At 37.9% G+C, this 9,676-nt stretch overlaps 1 protein-coding gene across 8 annotated transcripts in view; it reads right to left on the reverse strand.

Annotated features, from left to right (window-relative positions):
* The window catches only part of GREB1L (GREB1 like retinoic acid receptor coactivator), a 75,858-nt gene extending 66,993 nt beyond the window's left edge, over window positions 1–8,865 (reverse strand). For all 8 annotated transcript variants that reach the window (XM_042030093.1, XM_042030104.1, XM_042030076.1 and 5 more), the window contains exon 1: window positions 8,766–8,865. The gene's annotated coding sequence lies outside the window, so the exon portion shown is untranslated. The remainder of the gene's footprint in view (window positions 1–8,765) is intronic.
* Window positions 8,866–9,676: the final 811 nt, after the last annotated feature.

The raw sequence follows: 9,676 nt of genomic DNA on the forward strand, positions 1-9,676 counted from the left end.
CATGAAGCTACCAACTTCAAATCACCCCCAAATGCTGCAAAAATTAAGCCTGAATTGCATTTTCAGAAATTTGGTGACCTGGGAGTTTTCAGCTTCACAGAATAAACCAGCAGTGATGTAACACTGAGGCTGGCAAAGGAAAACCACCAAGAAATAGCAAGTGAAACACCATCTCTTTTACCTAAAGTTTGAAATGCCTCTTCAGCCCTTTTTAACGGTGTTATCCACTGAGCTGTACACACAAAGAGCAGTTTATGACCACAATCAAACACAGAATACACTGAGAGGCACAATGGTGCAGAAGTCCCTGCAAGCTGAGCTCAAGTCAAGTTTTACAAAATGGCAGCTCAGCACTTTTCAGTTACAAGTTCAGCACTTGTGTTTATTGCCTAACACTACACATTTTCCTTCATCTTTCAAATGTTCTGACAATACTTTCCCAGAATCTTTAGATGCAATCTTTTTCTAAGCCTGACGTTCTAAACCACTATTTTACAGTTAAGTCTTTGTAGCTGGAATCAAGCTACGTAAACCCAACAGTCAGTTCTTCTTATTCCCCAACGATAGTGGAAGTCATTTTGCAAGATTTCTGCACATGAAGCTTTGTGACAACAACTGTACAGGCCTTGCACTGGCTTTACTTTTCTCCAGGTTACGGCTCTCACACAGGAAAAAAAATGCTGCATTCTGGAGAGGTTAAACTCTTAAAACACAGTGAGAGAAAAACTGGTGCAGACAGCGCACCAACACATTCCTCTAGTGAGGACTGAGGTGATTTAAGATTAAGCATGTTCCAAGCTTCATTTGATGCCATTTCCTCAGAAAACAGATGCAATAAGTAGATGAAGGAAAACATATAAAAGCTTTCATGAGTTAGTTATGTTGATTTAGCCTACTCTAACTGCAAAGCTTTTGGAGTCTTTTCAAATGAAGTTATGAAATGAGCAGATAAGTTATTGTGAAGGTTTTGTAGGGTTTTCTAAATAAATTTGTAGAAGATGGAGCAAATCCTTTTATGCTGTGGGAATCTTTCACAGTATACATGGGAAAAGGAACATTACTATGCACCCTTAACAGAAGGGATACACTTCTCTTTCAATAGAAAAACCTTCAGGTAGGGAAAAAAACAGTTATCAACTCACAAACATTGCTTTTGGTTTTGAAATTTTGGTGTTGTTAAAAGACTTCATTATTTTAAAGGGAGTATATACTCACACAGTCATTCAGGGATGGCACAAATAAATCACTAAGGAGCGCTTTTGAAAACCTCAGCCTGCTTCCTTAGAACATGCATGCTCATACATAGCTCTCCCCACTTATGCTTTCTGTCCTAAATCAATAGGAGTATTAACCACGATATTAATGCCAGTGCAGTACAACCAAATCAGTAATGATGCTTAATCCTAGCTGTAAGATCAAGGTATATTTTTGCTGCAAAATTTTGATTTTGCATTTAGTTGCAGACATAATTACAATTTACTCTTCTAAGCACCTGAAATGTTCGCACGGGCAGGCAGTTATGTGTTTGAATCACCTCTGTGCCCAGCAAGATCATGGAGCAGATCCTCCTGGAATCTATGCTAAGGCACATGGAAAATAAAGAGGTTACTGGTGACAGCCAACACGGCTTCACTAAGGATAAATCATGCCTGAAAATTTGGTAATCTTCTACAATGGGATTAGAGTGGTGGGAAGGGATCCCGTGTGGAGAGACCTCACAGGCTTGAGAGGTGGTCCCATGAAAACTGCATGGAAGTCCCAACCTGGGTTGGGACAACCCCAGGCATAAATACAGGCTGGATGGAGAATGGATTGAGAGCAGCCCTGAGGAGAAGGACTTGGGGATATTGGTTGCCAAGAAGCATAATGTGACCCAGCAATGTGCACTTGCAGCCCAGAAGGCCAACTGCATCCTGAGCTCCATCCAAAGCAGCGTGGTCAGCAGGCCAAGGGAGGGGATTCTGGCCCTCTACTCTGCTCTGGTGAGACCCCACCTGGAGTGCTGCATCCAGCTCTGGGGTCTCCATCACATTAAGAATGATGTAAACCTGCTGGAGCAGGTCCAGAGGAGAGCCATGAGTTTGATTAGAGGGCTGGAGCACCTCTTCTGTGAGAAAAGGCTGTGAGAGTTGAGGCTGTTCAGCCTGGAGAAGAGAGAGCTCCAGGCAGACCTCCAGTGCCTAGAAAAAAGCTGGAGAGGGACTTTGGACAAGAGCATGGAGTGATAGAACAAGGGAAAATGGCTTTAAACTGAAAGAAGATAGATTTACATCAGGTATTAGGAAGAAATTCTTCACTGTGAGGGTGGTGAGGCACAGGGGTTGGAACTAGATGGTCTTGAAAGTCCCTTCCAGTTCAACCCATTCTATGATTCTATGAATTCATTCAGCTACCACTCTTAATAACACAGCAGATAAAATTAATTTAGTATATGAGCAATTAACAAAATAAGCACAAATTTGTTCCCCAAATAATGAATTCAAAATCAGTAACTGTTCCCAAAGCCAATATATTTTAATTGAAACTTTGTTACTTTTATATACTTTTCATATACATAAGTGTTCAGCCACTCACTGACAACACATATTCTGTTAATACACAGATCTTATTGTAAATTAGCTAACAACTATATTTAGTAATTACCAATTAAAATGAACTATTCAGAAGCATCAGAGACATAAAATCTATTTATGTCGTTTACAATAATCTATGAAGTAAACTATCTTCTCAGATGCACCAGTTAATTTAAAGCTTTGTTTCTCATGAAGATTTAACGTTCATTTCAATAGAACATTGTCTAATATTCCACCATTTAAAAAAATTAATTTCCATAACTGGGAAGCTCAGTGAATGGTCTTTCTAAATAAACACAAGTCTGTGTTTGTCAGCAATATTAATGCTGGTAATTATCACTTACTGCTGACTTTTATGAATTATGTTTTTGTTTGGGGCTTTTTTCCCAGTTGCTTCTATCCTGAGAAATTGAAAGGGAAAGTCACCAATGTTTCAAAAGAGCCATATAACGCCATAAAAAGAAGCAATCACAATGGCATCTCAGCTGGCATTGCATGTGAAAATGAAAGGGATGGTGATCCATCAAGCATTTTAGGACTGGGCACTTGGAAGCTGAGCACTTCACCTACTATCCCAGGCATACTTTGAATGTCTTCTCAATTAAGTTTGTGACCAACGCTTCAATACAACTGGACTAACAAAGACCATCATATAAGGCTAAAGAGATTTAAGTAATTTCCAACCACTGAGTTTGCTCAACTTGTGTTTCATTTTTTTCGTGCAAATTTTCTCTACACCAGTTCTCCTGATCTGCTTTCAGAACTCAGTACTGTAAGAACATGTTCACCTGCCTGGTATTGCCTTCAATAGGACTATGGAGTAGGACTCTGCATCATGGCTTAGCAAAACTCTGTATGTAAATTATTGTAAATCCTTAGGCCACTAGGCTGCAAAATTTTAAGTTTATTTATTTATTGTAGGCAGAAGGTACTATTTGTATAGGAACTTATGCTTGACATTTTTAAAGACTGCTCACCAAGATGACATTACTTGATAAGAAAACAGAAAAAAATTTCACTATTAAGATACAGAAAATAGAAGCTGAAATGTAATCCATTCTGACACATCTCAACCTCAGACTGTACAGCATGAGCATTAAAAAGAAAATCCTTGATAAAGATCATTTCAGATACATATAACTACAATAAAAGTATTTTTCTCCATGTTTCTTTCTTTTTTTTAAAGTTTTCTCATGGGAAAGTGATGCTAAATAAGGGAGGCAAAGATATTTTTATTGCCAAGCAACATAAACGAATTGCTATTCCTTTTGCAGAGACATTAGTGGTTCTGAAAGTTCTCAGTTCTCAAAACACATACGAACTGACACTAATAAAAATAAAACTTTCTGAATAATAGGCATAATGGCAGTACAGATTACATTGGCTCTTAAAACTTTCCAAACAAAGATGACCCAATTCTTCACAAATATCCACTTAATACTTTCTTTTTCCACAGTATTCATCTTATCTGATGCATGTTCTGGTTTTTGACAGCTGCAACACGCTAAAAATAAAGCACTGGAGTAACATTTTGTTGACTTCAACCTTTCCATTGTTGCAAGCAAACTTTTTCCCCCCTAAAGTTGGCTGAGCTGGAGATGTACCATGGCACTTCTTCAAATATGCAACTTGAAAGTAATTTCAGGGTTACCAACTAAAAAAAAAAAAGTCTCTGCAGCCAGAACGTGTCTATGACTCTACAGAGGATAACACCCTGCATCCAAGCAACTCACACATGGCATTTCCCCCTTCTCCTTCACCCGTAAAGTGCACAATTCTGCCAAAAGCACCATCAAGTTTTGTTCCTCTCCATTGCCAGAAAGATTATTAAATGAAACCCTAACACAGATTTCTACATTAAAAAAAAAATCAAATCAAGAAGAAATAAACTCAGCCTTAAGTAATTAAACTAGCCTTCATTAATGCACTTGGAGAGAAGGTTAGGTAAGTTGTTGGTTCCTCCCATCCTCTGAAAAGGACTGTTTTTCTCTCTAGATCCCCATCTGGAAACAGGCAAGCCTGAACAAGAGTCCTCCTTGGTTTTACAAGCTTAGTCATCCCTAAAAAGGAATCAGCAAAGGTGAAAATGAGCCCCTCTCCTTTCACAGAGGGTTGTGTCAAAACGTTTGTCAAGTTCCCTCAGAGCTCATACCTGCATAGCTCTTCCAAAAGTACCATTTTCAAATAAGTCAAAATGATCATGTGTCTGCTCTTTTGAACTCAAAACATGTTTTAGAAAGGAGCAAACAAGATTTTTCTTACCTGAAGCCCCCATGTTGTCACTAGATAGAGAGGCATATCTAGCACTTCTGCAGTCACTTTTAGCCCATGATGCAGAGACAAGAAAAAACCAACACAGCAAACCCAGCTGCTTTCATGGCCATTTCTATGCAAAAAACAATGCACTGAATGGACAAGAAAACCCTCTATTGGGTCAAAACCATAAAAATCAGCTTAAGTCCACAAGTAATGTCAATTTAATATCATTCAGACACTTTTTGCAACTTCCCTGCTGCTGGGAAACTGTCCAAATTTCTCATAGATAATTTTAGTGGAAACGAACTTCCAAGTGCAGAGTGCTTTGTAGAGTTCTTCCTTTTCCTTTTCTGCAACATGTTTGTCATGTGTCAAAGCTGACTCTGCTTTCTCCCCTCCTCAGAATACCACAAATTCTTCTGTAAAATAAAGTTCTGTTCAGAATCTCTGAAATTACCAGAGGCCACCCTGATCAAAGCTGCACATCTCTGTTGGTCCATCTGTAATACCCCTGATTTTAGATAGGATGAAAGTTGCAAGAAATGGGCAATCAACAGAACACCACTCGAACACCATATCCAAGGATATAGCTAAAAAAGAAGAGTCTTCACATCCAAGCTACCTTTTCTAGAAACTTAGGAATCTCAAAAGTTATTTGTGGGATAAATGTCCACAAATGACATTTTTATAATGCCATTTAGATCTAAAGAAAAAATCCATCTTTTTCTTTACTCAAAACAGAAATCCAAAAAATCAAATCGCATACTATTAACACTTAATAGGAGAAGGAAACAATTTTCCATTTCTAATGCTTGTATTTTTCTGTGATGCAACTCATCAGCCACTATGATAAACTGAGGGGGGGATGGAGGGAGGGCTATATCTTGCAGGAAGAAAAAAATGATAATAAAATATTTGACTTGTTGGAGACATTAGTTGTACTTCTCTACTTTTCTCCCCAAAATCTTAATGATGTTTACAGGCTGGAATTAATTTACCTGCAACATAAACATGCTAGCACAGGCAATCTTGATTCCTAAAGCTCCTATTATGGTTTAACAAGTCAACAACAAAGAAAATTCACAGGTTCTATGCATTCTTGATGGTATGCATATAAAACATCCTGACACTCAAGAAACTAGTGCTCAAAATATTTTTCTGTGACTGGTGCCACAGTAGAATCTAAATACTATGCATAAAATTCTCACTGTGGGCTAAAATCCACTTCAAAAAAATATCAAAAACCCAAATACCTGATAAATAATCAGTTTATAGATACAGAACAAATTTCTCCAGTGGATGAGGAAAAAAAATATAATAACACATCTAAACCTATTTTACATACTCTGAGTAGTTAAATTCTGAAGTTACAAAATTAAGCATTACAGCTCAAATATGTACTCCTCTAAGCAGTTTAATTATACACATACAGCACTTAATTCCATATAGATAGATATGTAAAACATGATAGTTATTGTCTTTAGGGATAAAGCTGAAAATAGACATCTCATTGAATTCCTACAGCAAAAGCCAGGCCAATCTCATTGATAAATAAATCACTTAATCCTTTCTTCATTTGCCATTACCCTATTGCAAAAGCATGAAGCTGAAGCCTAGAAAGTCAAAGCTAAGGCCTGACCTTCCATCTCTGTCCTATCTGGCTGCTCCCTTGTGTACCCCTCAAACACATGCCATCATTTCCTGATGAGTTTAGAAGGGGTTATCAGGAGAATTTCAGAACATGTGTCAGTTTTGTGGCAACCTGAATGCTATACAAACATCTTCTGTGTTTAATAGGCAATTTGTATTTAGTAGGTTTATCCATTCCCAACTTTTATTTGTTTAAAGGTGCCTTAACCTTGACATAAATCAATGCTAAGCACCTGTAAGGAGGACTTCTGAAGAGTTTAAAAATTAAACTCTACAAAGAGCAATATTTTGCAAGCAGGTTTCTTTTAAAAATAAGCCAAACCAACTTGTCAACTTCTTTGCTCACGTTTTCCTCCCCTTGAAAATTATGCAGTTTATTCTTTTCCACTCTTCTTATGGAGTTCTTCTGAAGATCACCAGGCTAGTCAGTACAAAAACGCCACCACTGCTGGCTCCCAAGTGCGTTTTTCTTCCTAATACAACCATGAGTGTTTGCGTAAGACAGTAGGGCCAACGAGTCAGAGGCCCCGGGTCATGCCTTGCAGCAACCCCCCCTTCCAAAGGAAAACAAAAAGCACTGAACCTTTTCTGCCACATGCCCAGTCCTTCCCCCATCACCTCTGTGGTGAAGACAGCCATTATTACATTTCCTTTTGGGTTATTTACAAGGTCTTGGCTCTGACATTGATTTCTTATCTGTTTCTATGACAAATGTTAAGTGTTAATAAGCTGTCCTTTTAAAGAAAGATAATGCTAAACAAATTACAGGAATTAATTACCCCAAACCTATTCTTTATTTTTTTCTCATGAGCATTGAAACAAGAACCGTAAAAATTACTCAAGACCAGAAAAAAAACCCACACTTTTTTTTCAGCCAATTAGTAAGTGTTAGCAGATTAAAGGAAATTACACTTTAAGACAGGCAGTACCCTGCAAATCTAAAGCAAATTTGTCAGGGAATATAGAATAACCAGGCAGGCACAGCTCCCTAATGAACAGTTTTTTTAAATTATGAGTGAAGATTTATTTTTCACTTTTTCAGCTATTTTGTTCATGGTTTAAATTTTAGGATAAAAGGTGAAAGTTTCTGAAATCTTTTCAGTTACACAACAATTAAAATGATAAACATTTGGGATCCCGAAGTACACTTCTACTCTAACTGTCCTTTCAGACCTGCATTGACTGCACTATAATAGCTGCCAACATTTGGTAAGGATTAGCCTTTCATTTAGACAAAAGCAAGCATTCCTTAGCTAAATCAGCACTTTTTGCCATCAGACTCATAAAACCTTTTCACAACACAGATTTTCAAGAGAATCCTTTAGGGTTTTAGGATGCTGCTCCTTTTACTAAGTAACAAAATACACCCCAGGGTGTCTCATTGACCGCACTCAGCTGTCCTTTGACCTCTGCAATTGTTTAGCCTAACTTCAGGGCCACAGAATCTGCCTTCCCCCCCCATCAAAAAGGCTAATGTTGCTTCCTCCTAGCACCTGGCGAAGCAAAATCCTAGAGGTTCCCCCCTCTTCCAGATTTATGCCATGTTCCAGATGTTGCCAAAATGTTCCTGCAGGCAGGTTTTGGGAGCCCACAAGTGCCACTCAGAACCTGGGCTGTGGCCATGACCCCCTTGCTCCGCTCAGGGCTGCCCTTGCCCCAGGGATACAACAGGTCATAAAGCAGGAACAGATCTTCAGCCTTCTGGGTACGCTGGCTATTTAAATGCAACAAGAAACTATGTGAGCCCAATATTGTGTACTGAGGCAAGCCTCCCCCCTCTCAGAAGTCAGGAAAAAAAAAGACGTGTGAGAATCTCAGTTGGAAGCACAAATCTATCCCAATCATTACAAAGATCTGCATTCTTCTTCCCATTTGTTTTAAACCCTTTGAGAGGACAAATAAACAAACAAACATTCACCCTCCAAGTGCATAAAACATGTATTTAGCTAGTTGCTTAGGTATTTGCAAAGCCTCTAAGTAAAACAGCAGAAGAAAATTGTTACAGCTTCAAAAGAAGTGTCATTAAATAATGAAGTTGACCTCACTGTGGGTATATAAGAAAAAAATGGCAGGACAAATCAGCCCTCCGTTGAAGGCTTTTTGATTATATGAACTGGATTTCACGATTTTTTTTTAAGAACTTGGACATTTTACACACCTGAAGCAAAAATAAAATCATTATTTACAGTCCACACTGCTCCTAAAATGCAGTCAATGGAAATGAAAGCAGAGATGCTGATCACAAACATACAATCTATTGTCTACTAGGAAAGGCAAGTACGGTACCTTCTCAGATTCCTTTTAACCTATTTGAAATGCAGTCATGATTAAAGGATGCAGCTAAGAGTTTGTGAAGCCTTGCTGCAAAGTTTTTTAAAACTCCTTTACACCTGAAAAATAAAAAGGGAGAAAAAAATTAGAATTACTCATGCCAGAATATAGTTTAAAACAAGTCAAAAAACCCTTCCTGTGGAAACCTGGTCTAGGGTGAAAACTGAACTGGGGTGAAAAAAGGAGGGCCAATGACTTTAAAAAGTACATTTTTCTTTAGAGGAATACTTGGTTGAAAGTGCTTGGTTGCTTCTCTATATTCTACCAGAAGTACAAACTTAGAATTTGCACTTTTTTGGCACTGAAGTCACTATATGAAAGATTAAGCATTTATCACATTAATATGATAAAATTAACTGTTGCAGAAACATTTAAAAATATTATAAAATAGAAGCAATTATTTTACTACTGGTTTAAAAAGATAGACTAAATGGATGAGCAGTTATCTACCCTGGAGACCAATGTTCAAAATGAAATCAGAATTAGCTGGTTGCTCTCCTATCCGGGTTTCCATAAAAGTATTGAACTGACAACATTACTAATAGAGATTGCATTTTATAAGAGAAAATACACCTGAAATACCCCAAGGAATGGCAAAAATTATGTAGAAAGCAAAATAATAACTCCTAAAATACCTAGGGCTGTATAGAACAGTAATAAACATCAGGAAAAGCTTTAAATTAAGTTATCATTGAGTGGACTTTGACAAGACTTTCTTAGGCAGACAAACTGGTTTGGTTTCTCAATAGCAACAGACCATATTTTGCAAAAGATTTAAAGGAATTTTCCCTGTTGCTCACAAATGGGATTTTAAGGCTTAAAGCTGGGACTACAGGCACAGGCCCGCTGTGAAAACTGGAACGCAG

The sequence above is a fragment of the Corvus kubaryi genome, unplaced genomic scaffold (genome assembly GCF_017639235.1).
Source record: "Corvus kubaryi isolate FWS band 111438036 unplaced genomic scaffold, C.kubaryi_AGA036_p1.0 132, whole genome shotgun sequence".
Lineage (NCBI taxonomy): Eukaryota > Metazoa > Chordata > Aves > Passeriformes > Corvidae > Corvus > Corvus kubaryi.